The sequence below is a fragment of the Hirundo rustica genome, chromosome 19, assembly GCF_015227805.2.
Source record: "Hirundo rustica isolate bHirRus1 chromosome 19, bHirRus1.pri.v3, whole genome shotgun sequence".
Classification (NCBI taxonomy): Eukaryota; Metazoa; Chordata; class Aves; order Passeriformes; family Hirundinidae; genus Hirundo; species Hirundo rustica.
Window position 1 is genome coordinate 417,513 of NC_053468.1, and position 21,626 is coordinate 439,138.

Genomic DNA, 21,626 nt, shown 5'->3' on the forward strand with positions numbered 1-21,626 from the left:
GCCCGGGGACACCGGGAGAACCGGGAATACCGGGGACACCGGGGACTTACCCGGGACAGCCGGGTGTCACCGAGCACCGGGAAGACGAGACACCGCGGGCACACCCCATCGCCCCCGGTCTCCCGCAGGCCCCGGTGGCTGTAGTGCATTCCGAGTGTCCCTTCCCAGGAATCTCCTCCCGAGACAGCTGTTTTAGTGAATGACCTTGTCCCGCAGATGTGGAGTCACCAGAGTTGAGAGAAACGTTGAGATCTTTTGTGTCCATCACCTCCGAGTGACGGGAGCTCTGCGGGCTCCCCTGTGCATCTCCCAGTGCGCCTTCACAGGGTCAGTATAGAACACTCGCACTTTACACTGGGAACTGAATGTTCGCGTATTCTACATGTCCCATTTAGTTAACTCTCAAAATGTCCTTTGTTTAGTATTTCAAAATGGTAGTTCCTGATGGTAAACTGAGGCACGGATCCCTGCTTTAACTCATGCTCTCACAAGAGGCGACACAGCAGAGTCTTGGCACTGCCTGTCCCAGGTCCTGTGTGACCAACGCAGCCAAGCAACTCCGTCCAGCAGAGTTCTCCCATCATTAGTTGTTCTGAGTCCCTCAGCTCCCCAGTGGCTGCCGTGACAGGGACAGCACTGCTTGCCCAGGAGCTCTGTACAGCCCAGCATGGTGAGCGCTGCAACTGCGCTGGCAGAGGCCCAGGCAGGGAACCTGCTGCTGGCCCGGAATCCCAGAGCCCTGCAGTCCCAGGGACAGTGCCCACAGCCGCCTCCAGCACGGGCAGCATGGCAGCAATGCAGTGAGAGTGGTGCCACGCAGCTCTCTGAAATGCTGACCCGAGGGAAGAGGTAATTCCACGTGGAAAATTATCTAGATGGCAAAAATGGAAAGAAACTTCAAGGGACACAGAAAATTTCGTCATCAAAAGCTGTACAGTCTTATCTGTTACCCCTGTGAGTAGCAGTGAAGATTACTAAGGTAACAGTTGCATAATGGATCTCTTGTGTTTGTACCCAGAGCACCTGAGGGTGCTGGTGTCAGCCTTGCCTGTGCTGGGTCTTAGCCCCTCGCTTGCTCTTATTTTATGCAGCAATAAACAAGACAGGGCTGTGCAAACCCTATACACCACAAGGCACTCGTCAGAGTTATTTCAGAGATAAGAAACACAGGGGATGGGAATTTAGGGGAAGACTTTAAAATGGTTGCCCAAATTACCTGGGCTTTACTTCCACCTACTTGCAAAGCAGGCAAAGCTGCTTTGACAGCCTCAAAATTCTTACATTTCGAGTATTTTGGGGTGTGTATTCAAGTGATAATTAGCATCTACCCAAAAAATTAAATCTGGTTTGCAGGGATTAATGAATTTTCCAAAGGTTTTGAGGACACCAGTATTTTATTTTCTTTTATTTTCCTTATAATATCATTGCTTGATATTAGAATGGAAAAGAAGTCTCAGCTGCCAGCACGGCTGAACCGTGAGGAGTCCCAGAGCCCATTTTTTCTTGATCATTTCTTTGATTGCCACCATGTACCTTGATAATAGCAAACACGGACCTTGCACTTCAGTGGGGACAGGCAGATCCAAATTGCACAGCTCCTTCTGATCTCAACTTCAGTTTTTCCCTCAGAATATCCCTAAAGGTAGTATTTAGAGCTTGCACAGCTCTGCTGCAGTGTGAGCCAGGCTTCTTCAGGGGAGTTTTTGCCATCTGGGGTAGCACACACAGCAGTAGCTACTACAGCTGAGATTATAATTCCAAACGTTCCATCAGCCCTTGCCACACGCTTCCTGCTAAACATGGAAACTGGATTCATTGATAATTCATATGTTGCCTCTGAATGAAAGTTGTCATTAATATTCAGCACGTGTACTTATTTGTGTAGCAAAGCACCTGCAGTGACTGTACCACTGCAACCAACTCATGTACACGTTTCACGTCCGTCGCGGTGCCTGACCTACAAAAGATGTGAGCTGTTGCAGCCACAGAGCTCTGGAAGAGAAAGAGTTGCATGAAAATGCCTCCACAGATTTGAACTGAAAGATTGGTGCAGTTTTAGGTCGGGACTGAATTCCAGTGACACAAATACTGTCATTACAAGGTGCCTAAGCACATACCAAAGGAAATTAACTTCTAGCTGTGTCTTGCAATTCAATTTAATGAGTCAATGGGCATGTCTACCTGTGTCATTAGCCCTGTCACTGGGATAAATGACAAGAAATGAGCATTTTTTCTTCTTTTAGTTCACTAGTGAATAGTGATTTCTCTGTGGCTCAAACAAGACTCTAAAACTGCAAATTTTCCACTTTATTTTTATAGGTGCAAAAGTTTTAGAAGTCCCACTCCCAGTACTCATGTGGCCTTTCCTCTACAGTATAAACGTAAGGAATAGGGCAGTCTGTAAGTGTGTCCTGCTCTACGTGACATTCTCAATTAAAAAGAAGATAAACAAATCTTGTCTCTGAGGTTCCTGTGTAGAGAACCTTGGCCCTGTGCAAAGTCTTCCCTTGTTACAGTAAAACTTCTCACTGAAGTGAGCCCCTTTTCTAATTTAGTATGAAGGAAATGAAAATTAAATTTTCAGCAAATGTTCCTGTTTTGCTGCTAAAACTGGCCCTGCCTGTTTTATTCCATTCTGCATCTCACCTGGACTGCTGATTGCTGATTGCATAGAGCTTATGAAAAGTTTATGCTACTGTTGATGATGTGTTTCTGTATCTCGATTCAATAGTTTTTGATAGGCCAATACTATTCCAGTGATACTGCTTTCACATGGTTCCTTCTTTAAACTCACGTGTTAGTTCTTTCCCTAGAGCCAAAGGATGAAAGTCCAGGTACAAGTAGCATTTCAGCCACTTATCAGTTCTGTTTCCACTGGTGTCCCCTGACAGGCCCTTATTCAAACCCGACTGCTCACCCTGGAGGTGCAGCATTCCCTGGCAGCTGTGGGCCTGGCTCCCTTGCTAGTCCCAGGTTATCTCCTGGTTCCTCTGTGGTTTTGTGAGGCTGTAGTCGGAGTCTGCTCGGCCTCACATTCACCGTCTCTGTCCCCATACAGTGAGTGGGATGTTAAAAATATCCTTTTTCAGTGAGACTGAGAAAGGAAGTGTTGCCTATAATAACCTTGTTAAAGTTTTTAACATAGGAGTATTAATTGCAGGTATTTATTGTCAAACAATAAGATGTTTTCTGTTCCTAGATTTTAAAAAATTATGAGAATTATATTATTCAAGGATAAATATGCTTACGTAAAAGCTTTTATTCAATAGTTTTATTGAATTATTTCTTATATTTTCAAAATGTTTTTCTGGGTTACAGTGAAGGCACATTCCAATTAAAAGGATGGTAAAGCAGTGCAGAGATAATAAAGCATCCACCTTTTAATGTAATTGGGGCATGCACTTGTGCCTGCAAAAGCTGCATATAGTTCTTATGCTAGTGGTGCAGCTGAACATGCAGATTAGGTCACTGCAGGCTCCTGTAGCTAACCAGGATAATTTGTGCATTAGTGTGCATCTGATTTGTGTAGAAAACTGCTGCAAAGGTCCGTGCAGGTATTTGGGATCGGATGCGTCGCTCCTGGCTCTCCCAGATGTTCTGCACAGCTGCAGTTCAGCTGCAGTTCAGCAGTTTGATGGACTAGCACAAACCTTGCTGTACCTCAGCACCCCTTGTCCACTCAAACTTGCTCTTCAAATTCTGCTTTTACAGCACAAATCTGTTGTTCAAGATACTGTAAAACATCGGGAAAGTGCGGCCTCTGCTCCATGGGTGCTGCAGCATTCCAAACACAACTTTATGGGACAAATTATTTACTCAATCCATGAATATTGGAGGAAGATGTTATTCGCTATGTGACTCCTTCACAGGCGTGGGAAATGGGAAAAGTCCCTCAGGGGCTGTAGCTGGGGCCGTGCCAAAGGAACGCTCGTGTCGTGTCGCGGTGACACAGCCTCTGTCCGTGCTCCGCAGGTGCGCCGGGGCGGAGCCGGCTCCGGCCCGAGGTGCTGCGTGTCCGCACGGTGATGGACTTTGCTGCTGAAGTTACGTAGTTGCTGCACCGGAGATTTGCGACTGCAGGCCGAGGTATGCAGGGGGCCTGGTCAGTACCTACTGGGAAGATGACTTTTAATCTTACATGTCTTCCAAACACCAATATAGTCCTGAGCAGAAATACTTCCTCTTACAGCAAAATGAATGCTCTTTTCCTAACGTTAAATCTGTTTAGCTGACAAATGTGCCCCAGCTTTAATACACTGGCGGTATATCCCCCCTTTAAAAACAGCAACATTTTACAACAAAAAGAGCTATTCAGAAATGTAAATGCCATACCGATGCTTTATTTTTTACATTTTAGAATATTTGTTATTACAGAAAATGAAAATTTTCTATTAGATAAGAAACTCTTGTTTCTCAGCAACATCATGAATATTACTGATCTAACTAGAGAGCTGAGAGGTTGAAATAAATGTGTGCTAAGAGCCCCTTCAACTTCTAAAAAGCTAGTCCATGTTTCTTTCCAACAGGACAGAATATTGTAGCTTCCCTACAAGGAGGAGGTAGGTGGCTCAAATGCTGTAAGGTGATTCACAACTGTAAGAATGCACCACCACCAACCCATGCATGGATACTCACACGCCCTGATCAAATTATATGTTTGACACATTCTTAAACTGGACCTTTCTGCGAGCAATTACACACATTGCTGATGCTGTGATTCAGTGTGGTCCTGGCTGATGATGAAACACTGTAGGGTTGCTCCTCATGGCACATGGCACCAGGAAACAGGAACCTTAGCTTGCCTTTTTAGCACTGGCTTCCCTCTGGAGAAGAGCTGTAATGGATATTATCTCGAATGGTTGTGAAAGAGGACCACTTAGAGACATCACCTGTTGCCGTAGGTATTTTCTAATAAATGTACTGAAAGCTGTAAATGGAAGGAAAGACGTGAGAGCTAAAACTTTTGTCAGACGGCAAAGACACAGACAGTGTGGGCCAGAGCTCACTGTGGTTCTGGGGGCTGCAGCCGCTGCCCGGGGAAGCGCAGCTTTGGGAACTCTAAAGGACAGAGGCAGTGAAAGGGTTCGTTCAGTGCTGCATGAGCAGGAACACTGCTGCAATCAATCCCTTCTGGGTGCAACTGTAAGTCCCAAGAGGGAGGGAAAGGGAAGGAAGAAGGAATATCTGTCCATTTTTTGGAAAAGTTACAAATCCTTAACACTGATACTCTGTGATGTCTTGTGCTTTGTCCTCTCAGGAACTCCTCTTCTTTGGGGCAAATTATTTCATGTTTCTTGAATACTTGTTAAAACATTTCCAATGCTGGCATTATTCATTCATGTTTATGAAGTCTGTTTATATTAGTGCTTCAATAAATGTCACCATAAAAGTAATACTATCAAGCATTGGAAAAAAAATCTTTTTCCCAAACCAGTGGTAAAGCTCTTGGTGACTGTGATGGAATTAATCATCCGACTGGTCTGCAGCGTTTATAGAGAGCAGTGGATATGTCCCCACACTCTGCTGGCTGAAAAGCTCTCTTAGACATTTGGTTTACTTGTTTGTTCTAAGCATCATTTAATGCCCTCAGTGACTTTATTGTGCTTATAATTAGAAAAAAATACATTTTAGGATGTGACATTTTTGGCCGAGTTAAAAATGCATTTAATTAAAATTGCTTCAGAAAGGATCAATTGTCCCTGACTATCCACTGGATTTTCTGTATTCATTCCAAATAGGAAATTCTAAACAAATTTCATTAAACTAATGTGTGTTGCCTAAAAAAATTGATAAAAAACTGAGTTCCATGGTTTTAAGAGCTCTCTCTGAAAAAGGGAATAGAACTTTACCAGAAGGTAAAAAATCAGCATCCAACCGTGATATAAGAGTTTGCAGGCAAGACTTCCACTGGTGCCAGTTAGAGTTGCACTGTGAGGAGAATATAGTTATGTAACAGAATGTTTTTTGTATTGTTTCATAGTTCAATAAATTTTCTATGACTGAGAGAGACGTGGGGCAGAGTGGGCTCTGAAGGTGACAGTTTTTACAGTGTTTACCCTTTATGTTACACCTGTACTCCTTCTGACTTAGCCAGGAGTGATCCACAACTCTAACTAGGAACAAGATGTCAGTCTTGAATTATAAAAATTAGAGTTGTGAGGTTCAGTTTGTTCTCATTTTAATCCATGGTGATACCCTTGGTTAGAAATGGTGTTAATAAATAATGATAATCTGTATTTGGAATTGAGAAGGATTTCTAATTGGGAATGATTTACTAGTTCTTAAAAACATAGGAACGAACTCCTCTTTGCTTCATTTACAGAGTCCCAGTAGATTTCCATTTGGCCTGGAGAGTTTTCTATGTCCCCGTTTTCAGGCTTCATTGCGTTATCTGTATTCACTGCTTTATCTCCTATGGCATCTTCTTCATTATTAAGCAGGGTCTGAGGAGGAGAGATTGGATTAGAACAATTTTGTCATCTTGTGGCACAAGACAAAGTATCTTGTAACATTTTTTACATACTGATAAAGCAGATTTTTTTAATATGAACTCTGTGTAACACATCTGATCTGTAAAGTCTTCCAATGTGTTGTATTTGCAGAGCTACTCTGTGATTTTTCAAAAACCTACCAACCAACCAACCAATTTGCCTCTTTTCAGGACTTGTGGAGGGAGATGTAATGCAGCCAGGTCCCTAAAACCTGTGAACTGTGTAAATAAGGAACTTGAGTTTGCAAAATTGTTTTTTCCCATAGCAATATTTCCTAGGATTCTTTTTTCTCGGGACTTAGATTTAATCAGCCTGATGGTACATAACACAGCTGAAAGAAATACCCTTGGTTTTCTTTTAAGTTGCCGATGTAACCATAATTTAAAAAAAAAACAAACCCAAAAAAAAACCACCACAAAAACAAAACCAAACCAGACAGTGTTGGGGAGGGCAACTAATTGACAATGTGCCAGAATAATGGAGTTAGATAAGGCTGTTAGAAAGCAATTGAATTATGGTAAGACAGTAATAACTACTATGGGAGTCTGGACTGTAAAATTTTCAGCCATAGTACTTCAACAGACAGTCCTGAAAAATTTGCCTTTGTGCCACCTGCACATCTATAGGAACAGACACGTCCACTGCTGGTGAATGGCAGGGTAGGAGCTCGGTTCTGGAGCAGTTGTGTGTGCAGTTCCCATAGATCACAGAGCTTCTATTGCAGTAGCAGGAAGAAATTAGGCTAAGAGTTACTGTAGTGAGTTGAAAAGAAAAAGTAAGTTATGAGGACCATAAATATTGACTTGTTCGGGAAAAACTCCATCTCCTACCTTGTCTGTCTGCTCAGGAGACCTTCACCTTTTATTTTCAGGTGAGCAGAGCTGGGCTCTGTTTGCCAGCAGAGCTTTCAGGAGCATTCTTTGAATGCAGAGAGATACCTGTAGGCAATTTTAGCAATATGGCTTTTCTCTCTACAGAAAAGACCAAACACTGAAAAAGCTGGTCATTGCATTTTAATAACCGAGAAATCAAGTCAGTTTCAAACAAGTAAGAACAAATTCTCTGGGGAAAATAAACCAAAAGCATTTCCACCTTCAGCCTGAGAGATCAGCCTTCAGAATGTGTAACCTGCCAGGTTCTGGGTTCAACTTTAGGTACTTTGCACAAACCACCTTTTTTAATTCAGGGTGGTTTTCCCACATGGGAATCATTCCAGGCTCCAAGTTAATTATGTTTCTCTCCTCTCGAGTTTCTTTACTACCTAGAATTTTAACCTAATGTAGTCTATTTTAGGTTTTTAAAAGTGCTCGGTGCTATGATATCTATGTAGTCATCTAAAAAAAGATTATTCAAATCTGAATGCAGGGAAGTAGAGGACAGCTAGGGATCATCCTAGTTCTCACAGAACATAGTATCTTGGACTGGCTAAAATAGTTGTCCTCAAGTAGTCCTGCTGTGCATAATGTGTACATATTAATGAGGTGAGTTAATCCTTGTGTTCTAGGAACAGACTTTGATAGTATTGTCTGTCATTACTTACAAAACTGTATGAATTAGAGTGCACAGAGCTATTCTGGGGCCACCGGACCAGTTAAGGGAAAACAGTGTTTTGCAGGACCCTAAAACTGGGTTGCTTACAAGCACTCGGCTCCAGCTGGGGTCAATGTCAGCAGGGACTGCTGTAACAGAGAGAGGGCTCACACTCTCCTAAGATAATGCCAGATGCTGAAGTTTGCAATAAATCCCTTGTACCACAACTTCCATCAGCCTTGTCCCTAGCTGGAAGTATTCAAAGCCTATTAGCAAACAGCAACAAGTGTTCTACTGACACCTAAGATGAGGAAAATAAAACACCAGCAGTGCTAAATGTCACACTTGGAATTGGCAGTCATACATGTTCAGCAGCCCATTACCCACTGAAGATTAAAAAATAATGTGGGTCCTTGCAGAGGGATGCATCACCAGTCAGAAAATGGAAAGCACCAAGCTCAGAGTGAGTGGAGCCCACCAAACGTGCGGGCAGGAGCCTGTGCCAGTGAGCTGTTACCTAAATAACTTGATAATTCAAGCTCGGATACAGAGTCAGGGAGCACAAGAGAGCCTCTTGTAGCCCAGCATTTAGAGACCTGAAACTGAAAATCAACTAAAATGACTCAATTTATTTTCTTTTTTTAATATTAGCCATCCAGTGTTTATGTGAGCTCTGAGGCTTAAGTGGGAGCAAAGTGGAGCTAAGCGTGGCTGTAAAGCAAGAATGGAGAAGTGGGGTCAAATAAGCAAGCAGGAACCTTTCTAGTGTCAGCCTTGAACAGTGAGGGCTCTGTAGTCCAGCAGTGGCATGTGCCAACACTACATGGAAGGTGCTGGAAAGGCAGGGAGGTCAGCAGGTGCACTAAGAGCCCGGTGCATGGCAATGCTTTTGTCCCCATGTCCCAAGGGAGCATTGGAGTGACCTGAGAGAGAACTGCAGTGGTGACTGCAGAGGGGAATGATGCTGCTCTGTGGGAAGAGGCATCTGGAGGGCAGGGAAGTTCCTTCAGTGGCTGTTGGTGGTTGTGGTTTGGCATGTGTGTTCCTGACTCACCCAGAAATTCGTGTGAAGATTGTCAGTAATTTGATTGGTAGGGGCCCACCAGGTAAAGGACAGTAAAGGCTGCTCAGGGGTAGTCAGAGATGATGCTCTTGCTGGTAAGGGCTCCCTAAAAAGCAATAAGAGTTTACTGAAATCTTCTCCAGCATGGATGCAGGAAAATCAGTTGTCCAACTGAAAAAAGGTTAAAAATAATATGAAGACACCAACTTGATTAGTTCAACATTCATGCTTGCCTTAATATCTAAAATGCTTTCTTCCACCTTCTATAAGCTTATGGAAAGCTCCCCCCCAAATTAATTTGGCACAGGTCCTTCAAGGTACAAATGAATCTTTGGTTTAAAGAAGGAAGTAACACCAATGGTTACAGCCTGGCTGCAACCAGTGGTCACATTTCTGTGCAAAGATTTGGTTAGTGAATTACATTGTTTTCAGATCATTTGTAATGGATGTAAGAGCTTGACATTAGCTACTTACTGCATCCCCATACCAGCTTAAAACCACTGTGGAACCTCCTTATGGTACATTGGAAATGGAGAAGAAAATGTGAGGACTTGTAGTAAATCCTTTAAGATCTTGTAGTAAAATTAATTTTCATGGAATTTGGATTCTTTCACTGAGTGACACGAACAGCACTCTACATTTATACTTACTTATTTTTGTGCACTTCATTCTTCAATTGTGTTGCTTCTTGTGGAGTAATTTACAAATATGCAAAATGAATTTAAAAAAAAAAAGAAATTGTGGCCTTTCTCACTATGATTTTGCAAGTGCTAATAGTAGAACAGGGTGCAAGGCAAGTGGAGAATCTTGCCTTCAGGCATGAGTCTGATTTCACAGCATTTTTCTCCAGTTCATTGTTTTGATGTTATTCTTAATTTATCAGTATTTTTACTAGAAAAATACTCAACAAACTGCCCCATTCAAAAAAATGTTGTGCAACTCAACAGCTAATATGCATTTTAATCTGGAGTGCTGAGAATAATGGTGAGAAGCAAGACAGGATGGAGTTGGGGTAGGGAACTTGGAATAATTCAAAGAAACTGAAGAGAAGACAAGTAGCTCATTTTATTCCCATTTATCAATTAAGGCAGGATTCTGTCTTTATCCATGGTGGCAGACATAGGGAAGGAAAGAGGAGGGTGTCATGAGTTGGGTGTTTGACTGTGAGCACACCAGTTGTGATTGGAGAGGTGAACACAGCAAAAGAGAGAAGTTGCTGTTGGTATTCAGAATCAAAGAATGTCTGAGCAGGGCAGTGTTCGGCTCGGCAGAGTCTGTAGCCCCCATGCTGGCCAGGTGGCCAGTTCCCCACTCAGTCTGCCAAGTGAGTTGATCATGAGCTCAGAGCCAGACAGGGTGCCAGGTGGCCAGATCCACCACTCAGCATCCAATTAACAATGACACTGGTTTGGAGCCAAGCGAGAGGGCGGCTCTGCGATGGGGACAGGGAGCACCACCACACCACCAGTCTGGTCCCTATGGCAGCTCCAGCTGCTTTGCATTTCTCTAGAGAGCTTGGGCTTCTCGAGACTTTGCTTTGCGTAGTTTGGTTGGTTGGTTTTGTGGTGGTTTTTAAGCAGTAAAGCTGTCTAAATCTTTAGGATGTCTCAGAGACATTCTATTCCAGCACTTTCTCCATGGCTCAGAGCAGAACTGTGCTGTTGAAACATGCAAGTAGAGAAAACTGGTCAGTTTTACTCATATGTTGTGAATACATAGAGGTCTTCCATTTGTAGCATGTTGTTAAGTACTAGGGTATTAAAAAATAAAAAATAAATTTTAAAATTTATCTCTCTTTAAGCTTCACATAGGCTGAAAATAGCACTCCACCTTTAGGCTGGCAGTTAGGGCAAGATAAACATTTCAGACTCAGGCAAATGGACGGGCTGAAAGTGAGATAATAGTTTATAGGAATGGAGCTATTTATAGCCTGCAGTGGTTCAGCGACAGCCCCATGACTCACGGTCAGCACGGGGAAGGTGCTCTCAGGGGAGAGGCCTGGCCAACATCTCAGAGCTGTCCCTGCAGTTACACACGGGACAAACCGACAGAACGATGGCAGGGGCTTGTGACTCTACCTGGGCAGCTACAAATAGTGACATTTAAAACCCACTGGCAGATGTCAGATTGGTCACATCTCACTGATTTGCTGTATATGAGTACAAGGATATGCATATGAGACAATTAGCTGCATCAAGCAGTGTTTCAAAAAGAGGGTGGCGTCTCCTTTGGCAGATGGAATACAACATACCAGTGCTTGTTTCAAGTTCTCAAATACTCTATGTATTAAATCATGTAATACTTCTCAGTATTCTCAGAAATCACCGATCTCAGTGTTAGATTTCTCAGTGAAGAGACAGGAATGGCAGTTTTGATCCATAACTCCTTAAAGCCAACGAAATATCCCAGCATTTTTGGATGAAGGGGTCGGTACCTGATGTACTGTGATCCTCAGTTGACTCAGAGTGGCCCCGTGACCTTGCGTTAGCCTCTCTCACCAGTTTCCATGGCAAAACGGAGCTAACAGTCCTCAATTATCCACTTTACCTACTAAATAGGGTTAAGGCTGGGGACGTTATGACCATTTAATTACTCTTTGTAATGAGCTCTGAAGAGAAGTGACTGAGAGCCGGTGGTGGCGGAGTAAATCTCACAGCTGCTGGATAAACGGTGTGTGTCGGGTGGGAGGCCCGGGCAGCGGCAGATGCCGGTGCTGCCGTCCCCGCGGTGCCAGCCCGCCCGGCGCGGAGCCGGTCCCCAGGCAGCCGGGGCTGCCGGGCGGGTCCCGGCGCCGCCTCCCGCCGAACGCTGCGGTCTGGCCATCGCCGAGCGCGATGCCGAGCGCCTTGCATCATCCGCCCGCCTCCCCCTCTCTCCGCCGCAGCTGCCATAGTCACAATTACGCTGGGAGGAGTGTGTCCGTGGCATTTCTGCCCGTTGGATCCCTCGCGGGCCGTCCCACGGAGGTGGGGTTTCTGCCGTGCTTACGTGTCTGTGTTTTAAATCAGGCTCTCCTTGTGCGGCTGCCCCGCAGCCAGCGTGCCCCTCCGTGCCCTGCGTACACCGGGCTGCAGAGCGAGGCAGCTCGTGGCTCCTCAGCCACCCGGCCCGTGACCTCCCCTGCTCGCCCCCGTGTCCTTCTGCCCGCTCTTCGCTTCACCGGCCCTTCGGCAGGGAGGAGAGGCTCTCAGGGGACTTTGAGAGAGAAAAGGAACTTGGAGAGAGAGAGACTGTATGAGACCCAGACTTTGGTTATCAGTGGCAGAGCAGGTGCCCAGTAGCGGGCACGGTAATCCCCGACTGACCCTGCTCACCGCTGTCACCTGCCCCACGGTGTGCACCGGCTCTGCCTTTTCCGGGGCCTGCTCACACAGCTACACCAGCTGCCCAAGCACGTCTGTAATCTCTGGCCAGTACACAATGAACTCGCTGAGCAATTTTAGTCCCTGAAAATGATTTATTTTGGGAAACAACTTAAAACAAGAAGCTTTTGATTGGTGGCTAGGTTCAGAAATTCTTCCTTGTCTTGTTTTGACTTTAAATGTTTGTAAAATATAAAGAAATGATTACTCCGTGCCTCTTTCATGTATTCTAACATGATTTCTTTTAAAATACCTCCATCATTTTGGACCAGCAGAAGGGTGTTTTCATGTCACTTTTTAAGGGCAGGAACTAATATAGTCATATTGATGAAGGCAGTGCCCAGTCAGAGAGAAAAAACAGAGAAATTAATGGTCAGCTCCAAACATTTCAAAACTGAAAGTTCTAGGTAGGGCCTTTCCCAGACAATGATTTTCCATTTTATTTAATTCTTCAATCTCTATTGATGATTTTTTAACCAGCATCATCAGTCTTTACAGTATTTATATTTGGGTTTGTTTTCAGAATGTTGGAGAACAGCATGTGGAAGAACAATACCCAAATGAGTTCAAAGATCACTTTGTCATTAATGTAATATGGGGTTTGTTTATCAATGACCTCATTCTCAGATGCCAGTTGGGAACTTGCTGAAGGACCAGACAATTGGAATGATCATCTATAATTGAGCTGTCATCAAGTCAGCTGCTATCCCAGGGATCATGGAATCCTGTTCCTAAATGTCTGAGACACCACAGAGTTTTGTGGCGATTCTTACCGCAAGAGGATGAGAGTCTTCTCCAGGTTAAAATAAACCTCTCTCTCCTGACCCTCTCTTCTCCAGCGATCCCAAATTGTGCTGTGGGCAGGCTCTTGGATAGGCAACAGGGAGGATTTTGCAAGACATATTGAGGGTAAAGCTCTGCTTTGATTGCAGGTGGCTTTCACTACAGCACTGCTAGATTCATTCTAATTTCAGTGTACACTTGATGTTAAGCTCTATGTATTTCTAATTTCAACTTTCCTTGCTCCAGTCCTTCTGTTGCCCCCCTTGACACCCACATACCCATTACTTGACAGATATGCCTGGCAGTGTGCTCAGAAAGAGCTGATGAAACACAGAGAACCCCTGCTAGACACCATGAACAGTGTTGCCCTAAGGAAACAAAAATTGCCTGTCTGTTTTACACCCATGTGCTGTGCAGATTAGGATGTGGCTTCAGGTATTTGAATGCTTTAAGCCTGACTGTAAGATTTTTTTTTACCCCCATGATAATGAAGTGGAACTAAAGACTCTGTTTCCCAATATGCCACAAGGCTGATTAAATAGGAGGCTTGGAAAGGGGATGTAGAGTCAACATTTAGCTTTGGGTATTCTTTGTTTATTATTTTTGAACAGTATGTTGGAGCAGATTACAAAGCTTGAAATGAATATAAATAGTTTCCTGATTTAAAAAAAGAAAGAAAAAAGCAGAAGAGTACTTAATTTAAACCTTGCCCTGAGGAACTGGCAGCTCAGAGCCAACACATGGACTTGTGTAGTGGCACTGTAAAGAGTAATTCCAAACCAAAAGGAAATTAAACTCGTCTAGTTGGGTTTGCTTCAGTGTTCTCCCAGCCCAACTGTCTGTAGAGCTGTTACTAACATATTTGCACTGAGAATTAGGACACTATTATTTGTAACAGCAGTTATTTGTAACAGCTCTCCTCCGCTGCAGAATGCCTTCTTGGCATTAAATGATTTCTGCAGCAGTTCTGGAATGGCAACAATCCTCATAATTTTAATAGTTCTTATCATCTGGGAAATATCAATCTATTTTTGGGGTCCTGGATTTACTTATAGCATTAATATTAGTTAATAAATATAATAACAGTGATATCATGGTTATCTGTAAGACTAGCATGGGCAGGAAGCTTCACTATCTGACAGCTGGGTCAGAAAGGAAGAAAGGGTCCGGTAGGGCATTAGGGCAAGTGAGGAATGGAACAGCAGCCTCCTCCTTCCCAGCTCCCACAGTGTGACCTCCAGACAAGCTCCTCCCTTTCATCCTAATACTTGGTTTTCCTGGACAAATCTGGCGAAGGATCAGGCAATGCATAATGGAAAGGCTACTGCATGCTGCAAGTGACAAACCCCACAGCATTTGGCATTCATTTCTGTTGCATTTGGAGATGTGAACTGGGTAATCCAATATGTCTTTTATGTCTTATCTGGTATTGTTTGCAGCAGGCCTGTTTAGTGAGCATGTCACCTTTAGGCATTAGTGATGAACAACATCTGAAAATGGAACCCTACCAGGCTGCTGCTTAAGCAGCACAAGAGCACAGCCCGTGCTCCCAGCCAGCCTGGGCCCCATGGGCAGCTCTGCCAAGGGGCTGTACAATGAACTGTTCTTGCTTTGAGCCTACAGATATGAACTTACAGTAAAACACAATGAAGCGGTTTGGAAATCAGAGGAAAATAATACACCTGTATTTATCCCAATCTTCTTATTTACAGGTCTGTGCAGGCATAAATTACATATCAATGCATTTGCTTACTTCATGTTGTGCCTGCTAATTAACAGGTACAAAATATCACTGTCTCTGCCTAGTGCATTAGGAACTGTAGAGGGGTTTTGGACTCATTAATAAATACAGATTTTATTATCTATTGAGAACAGGGCTGAAAGAGTACTTAGCAAAAAAGGCCCTGTGGATGGTGTTTTTATTGCAGTCCCTTAGTGAATATCATCCAAAAGGATTTCAGCATTATGCCATCTCTTCTAAGCAGAATACAAAATCATATATAAATATATATATACACACACACACACACACACTTAAATGTACTTTTGCAGCACTTTGGGGAAGTTGGGGCTAACTCTGACCCAATTTTTCACTGAAGTGATTAGTGGTTCTGTGTGCCTGAAACTGAAATCCATTAAAAGGTGCTGCTGTGTTAAAGCTTCATCTCTGGTGATCAAATTTCTTTGAGCAGTCTGGAGTTATCCACTCAAAAATAGACTCACTAACAGTCACTAAGTAATTTTTGAATATTTAGGTCACTTCTCATTTTCAGCTTTGGAGGCAGAACCTGGTACAGGTAGTTACTGCTCTGAACTCTGCTGTTCCCACTTAAGTAAGGGGGATTTTCCCCCTTAACTTCAGTAACCAGGACTTCTAGATCTGTTCAAGCTTAAATGTATGAAAATTTCATCATTTTTGCCATCACAGTTCCATGTTTCAGGATGGTGTATCACTTGCTTCTGTTCAAATTCAATCATTTTGGTTAGTTAGCAGTTCTTTTGACTGAAAAAGCCATGTCAATGTAAACCCAAAAAGGTTGAGGGGTTTGGTATACTTCTTTCCCTTCCTTTTCTGTGATTTCAGCCATACCTGGATTTGGGGATTTGCTGAGCTTTAACAATCCCATTATAACCAGAGCAATGCAATTTGTCTGTAGACAAGCTCTTAATGCCATTTACAGTGATTATATCTGTGTTAAAATTACAGTATTGGTTCAGAGCAATATAATTATTTTAAATAATTATTTTAAATAATTGTAAAACAAATCTGTTATTCTTTTTTGTAAATTGCTTCAAATTACTTTTCTCCAAATACTTCTCTTTGAAGGAGGCCTGTTCTTGTTCTCTGTCAGTGACTGTCAGGTGCAGCCAGACATTGCTCACAGCAGTGTCATGACAATACTGAGCACGTTGGGCTTAGCAGAGGTGGGTGTCATCGAGCTGCTGTGGTGGTGCTGAGGCTTTCCTGCACTAAGAGCATTGAGCGTAGAGTTAGATTATTTATTATCATTATTGCTTTTATTGCTATTATTTTCTGGATTTCCCATGTTCATTTTACACTCTTTGCCTTCTCCAAGGATGGATTCTCCATCACCTTGTTCCCTGATGTTATGCTCATTCTGGCAGGTTGTGCTCACACCCTACAATCACTTGGCCAGAGCATCTTTTCTAACCCTTTGGAGAAATGGGTCTTCTCGCTTTAACCCTACAAAGAAGAGCATGAGATTATCTTAACTTTTGGTACTTTGTTGTTTGATACTTGAAGGTTTTAGGAGAAAAATAATAAAAGTTTCCCTTTCTCCTCTCCTGACTCAAAAGGGTATCGTGATAACCCCTGTTTTGAATCTTTTGTGTCAGTGGGACTCTGGACAGTTTAAACAGAGAGAACCAGACTTGGAATTGCAGCTCTCAAGGCGTCTGTCTGTGCTTGAGGCAGCTGTCTCTGGAACGCCTTGCCGGGCTGTCCATGCGAGGGAGACAGGGAGCCAGGATGGGCTCTTCATCCCGGGAAGCCGCGGCCGGGGCTGCCCCGGGAGCGCCGGGCAGGAGCCGGGCTCTGCGCGCCGCTTCTCCCGGGGGTCACCGAATGGCTTAGGACACGAATGTACTGCCAGGAGACGAGTGGAACTGAGAACACATGAGTTGCTACCAGCTTCACAAATGAGTCACCAAAAGAGAGAAAAAAAACCCTTATTAAATCAGGCACTTCTTACTCTATCAACTTGTCACAAGTGTGAGACCTGAGCAAATGCTTTCAGCATCTAAAGAGATGATCTCTCTGCAGTGCACTCAGTTTCATCCCGATGATGTTTAAGGACATCATTTCATGTCTCTAAGCATTTTTTAGTGCCAAACAAATGCCGTTTGCGTTTATGTGTTCAGACTAACAGTGACATCCAGTGGCTGAGCGACCCGACCATGGGAACAATCTCTGCGAAAGGAGCGGCCGAAGGGATCAGTCATGGTGACTTAGATCACATGGACTTCAGAGTGAATATGTAATATGCCATTCTCAAGACTTGTGTGACAGCCAAACCCATTCCACCTTCCCGCTTGTTCTCTTGGGAAGAGCTGTAGTGTCTACAAAGGGGATTGTTGTGAGTTCTCCTGGGGTGGTGGTGGTTCTAGACAGAGATGACTCCTGGTTTAAAAACCTTCTTTTATCTCTGTAAACAAGTCTCACTGAGTATGTAAGCACTTCAGGCATGAGCAAAGCTGATGGCTGTTCTGAGAGCTGCCTGGGCACTGGGGAACAAGCAGGGCTGCAGCAGCAGCACTCATCTAAGATGTGGAATATTGTTTCATGTGCTCCTGAGTCCTCCAAAGCCTTTAGAAGAAAAAAAAAAAACAAACAGAAAAGGTGACTAGAATGGTAATGTAGTGTCCTAAACAGGGCTGGGGTTTCTCTGTGCCCCTAAAGCGTCTGATCAGGGCATGTGAATGCAGGTCAGAGGATTTGTTTATTACTGAGATGTTATTTGCTACTGGCCTTGGTCCCAAAGGCAGCCCCTGGAGCCCCCGTTGCACAGTCAGACCCCAGGGCCGTGGGCATGTCACAGGTGGAAGATCATCCACTGCTCTTTGGGACGGCTGCTGCACCCCTCCAGATAGCAAACTGCAGCCGTGTTCCTCTCTTACTGCTCAGCTTCCAGAGAGACGTTTGTGTTTGTTTGTGGTCTGACAGTTAACAGAGATCTTAATGACATACAATTCATAGAGCTTTAGGATGGTAATTACAACAGCAATGCCACGTTCCAGGAACAAACCCGGCTATTTCAGAGAAAATTCACACAAAACCAGGAACAGCTCCCAGAAGTCTTCTGACATTAAGCGTACAAATAGCTTGAGAGAATAAATGGTTGCTTCCAGCGTGAACAGAACTAATTTTAGACAGGAGTCCCTAATGTGCCTGTCAGTGCTTCCAAATGAACGATTAAAGATAAAAATAGATTTATCATGTTTTTGCTTGCATGGGGCCTCAGATCTGTGAACAATACGGAATCGCCTGCTGCAAAAACCCATGTGAGCCTGCCCTAATGTACTGTGGAAATGATTCCACAGTGTCCATTGAGCACAGCTAATTTCATTGTCACAACTGGAGACATCCTGGTTGCAGTAACAAGAAGTGCTTGGTAAATTTGTTTTGACTTTGCTGTTTCCTGATTAACGTAAAAGTGCCAGTGCTATGAGGCCTGTTCTGCTCTATACTTCATTTTCTTCTAAGAGCCTGTCAGTGAACTGCACACACAATGAGAAATGTGCTTTGTAAGGCTGACCTGAATGTAGGTGTTGTCTTTTTTGTTGGTTTTCCCCTCAAAGTTTTTGTTGTATTTGTTTTTATTTACTGTATAATTGAATTTGCATAACAGTATCCCTTTAGCAAACATTTTTATTTTAAAATAACTCCACTTGCCTCTGTCTTGTAGCCCCATTTCTACCAAATATACCAGAAATATATGTTAAAATATTCATAGTACCAGTAATACAGAAATATTGTCACAATATCACTGGATGCCTTAAACACATACACTTGTAAGTAATGTCCATGTCACAGGGGTGTAGTCTGCCTGTGGCAGCTCCTTCCTGAGCACCCACAAGCATTGGCAAAGCATCCATTCCCAAAATACCTTATGAGAAGACACCTTCATCACACCTACTCAAAGGCCAAAGGATTTCATTCTTTTTGTAGGCACATCATTTATCAAAATAATTAACAGATCTTGTATTTAAGTGCTTAATTGGCAACTAAAAAGTAAAGCCAGAAAAAATGAGTTCATTATTTGTCATGGATACAGAGTACATTTGCTTTTACTATGTAGAGTAATACATTTATAGTAAGACTTGATTCTTCAAGGTTCACGGGTCAAGATTAATCAGTTGTGACCTTGGCACACAGCACTTCTCTTCATGAAGTAAAAGCTGAGCAAGGGAATCTGAAACAAGGATCCATACATTTATATAGAGCTGAGTTGGATTGAATGGTTGAGATGTAATTGAACAGCAAAAATAACATTGCTTTGCAGAGGGAGAATTAAAGACCTTTGGAAAAAGAGAGGTGAAATACGAGTAATTTTTCAGTGAAGTGACATTATGAATTAATCTCTAACATGGCTGAAGTTAATGGTTATACTTCCTTCTCTACTATAGTCCTTTCTCCAGAGCATTTCTTCCTGCTTAAAATATTCAGAGAGAAAGATACAAACATCAACATTTTAAATGCCAGGTGCTTTAGTGACAGAGTGTTTGCTGTTTGCTGCCAAACAAAATTCATGTTTGTTTCTGCTTGGCATCTTTACTCACAGGAACTTTTAATTTTTGTCTACTTCATCCGTTCTGTGGTAGCAAACCAGACTATAACTGGGTAATAGGCTGCTGCAGTCACCCTGGCAGTTCCATCCACAAGCAGTGCTGCCCCCAGAGCCAGGACCAGATTCCCTGTATCTGAACTCTGTTGGGACACTGTGGGAAAGCAAAGCTCCTGCCTCAACTGTCTGAGTTCACAGATCTCAGTGTGTGTGTGACAAGGAGGAGCTTTGATTTATATCCTGACAGGAACTTTTCAGTGATTTTTTAATCTAAATAAGCTCTCCTTTTCCACGTTTTCTTTCCTTTTTTATACCTGTCAGAGCATCCTAGACCTCTGCCCCACTTCACCAATATGGTTTCCCTTGATAAGGGGAATTCCTCACACACTGTTTTTGGCTGGTTTAAGATTATTTTGTGCTCCTTGTCAGGCTTAGCACGTAAGTCTTGACTTGTGTGTTTGTATGGTTTTTAATTGTTCCTCTGAAAGCAAAAATCTTTTGTAATTCCATGCATAATGCTGGCCTGAAAGCCCATGTGCTGCTCAGGCTCTGGCTGCACTGCTCTGTTTACACTGTGGTACTTGGCTCTCTTCACAATCCTTTTCAAATTGTCCACTCTACAGTTTAGCAGATTTTCACCTATTTCCACAGCTGTAGAAGCAATTCCTAAAAAGAGTATTTTCTCCAGCCTGCTCTAGTCTACACATTATCCACTAAGTTTACACCTGCTTACATAGAAAATGCACAACTGTCACCATCAAGAGGAATTATTTTGAACCACAACTGTCCTCCTATTTCCTTCTGGTTTTATGAGCTTCCCTGCCAGGACTAATCAACATGTAAACCTCTGCATGTTTGTAGCTGGTCTTACCTTTGTATAATAAAAGTTGTATTCCATGGCTTCTAGGCCTCATAATTTCATCACAGCTTCCATGATATTTACCTTTTCCTTCACTCCTGCAGGCATGATTTTTGTTACTTTAAATATTCTATTCATTTTTGCAGTTGTTGACAGAAACTTGCAAATCTGACCCTGCAGGCTTGAAGATTATTAGGGACATAGCAAAGCACAGAAGCTTAAAATGAGGAACTACTTTAAAGCTTGGCTCAAGAGAGTCGTCATCCTGATTCATGGCTTTGGAATTGCAGAGCTCTATCTAAGCTCCTGTTCATTCTCTCTAGTATTTTGAATTGTGTTCCAGCCAGAGGAAGGACTTGGGAACCAACCTGTTGGTGTTGTGGCTCTGGGGCAGCCAAGGAGCAGCAGCTGCACCCCGGCCACCAGCCTGGAGCAGCCGGGGCGTGGGGCAGCACCGGCACAGCCAGGGACAGGCACCGGCAGGAGGAGTCCGAAACATGGTCACACCTGCTTCGGCTGCCACTGCCTGTGCCCAGCACGGGGCTCCACAGCACGGGCTCTATCCTGAACCTGACCCAGGGCTTGTACTGCTTTTTCATAATCCACTGAATCATTTATGTTTGTATTAAGGTTTACAATCTTGTTTTTGAAAATGGAGCACTGACCTTTGGCCGATGTCATTTGCCAGTCCTCCTCCAAGCGATGCCATCAGGAATTACAGGGATAATGAGGCTGAACAATTTATTAATCTGTCATCCCTGAGCAAATGGGCTACATTTGTTTTGGAGCCTTGATGCAGTGGTCATGGGTTAACCAGCTTGTAAAATCCCTTAGGCATTTCTTTCCAGGTAGGAATAAACCGGGATCTCACTGATGTACCATATAGTAGAGAAAATAATGGGTGAAATCTATAAATAGCATCAAAACTTCCTGGATTTTCACTGGGTCAGGAATTCACTAATGGCTTCACTGCTGCAATTCATTGTACCCAGAGAGCTCTAGAGTGGCTTTAGCAGAACTGCAGCCAGCACCACAACCTGCAAGAGCTCAGTGGACAGATCTGCTCACCGAAATACTCAGTGGTTGATCTGCATTCTCTTCCCCGTGCCAGGGCAGAGCTGACAGCCCTGCCTGGTCCCTGGCCTCTCCCGGGAGGGCCGTGTTTGTCCCGAGAGCCGCTCCCATGCCGATGTCCTTTCGGCAGGACTGTTCTTCCCTGCTCTGCACCTGAGG

At 43.6% G+C, this 21,626-nt stretch overlaps 1 long non-coding RNA gene across 1 annotated transcript in view; it reads left to right on the forward strand.

The window, feature by feature from the left end:
• Window positions 1–218: 218 nt before the first annotated feature.
• LOC120761360 (uncharacterized) overlaps window positions 219–21,626 on the forward strand; it is a 30,905-nt gene continuing 9,497 nt past the window's right edge. Inside the window, exons 1-2 of the long non-coding RNA XR_005703609.2 lie at window positions 219–327; window positions 3,973–4,086. This is a non-coding gene — a long non-coding RNA (uncharacterized LOC120761360). The remainder of the gene's footprint in view (window positions 328–3,972; window positions 4,087–21,626) is intronic.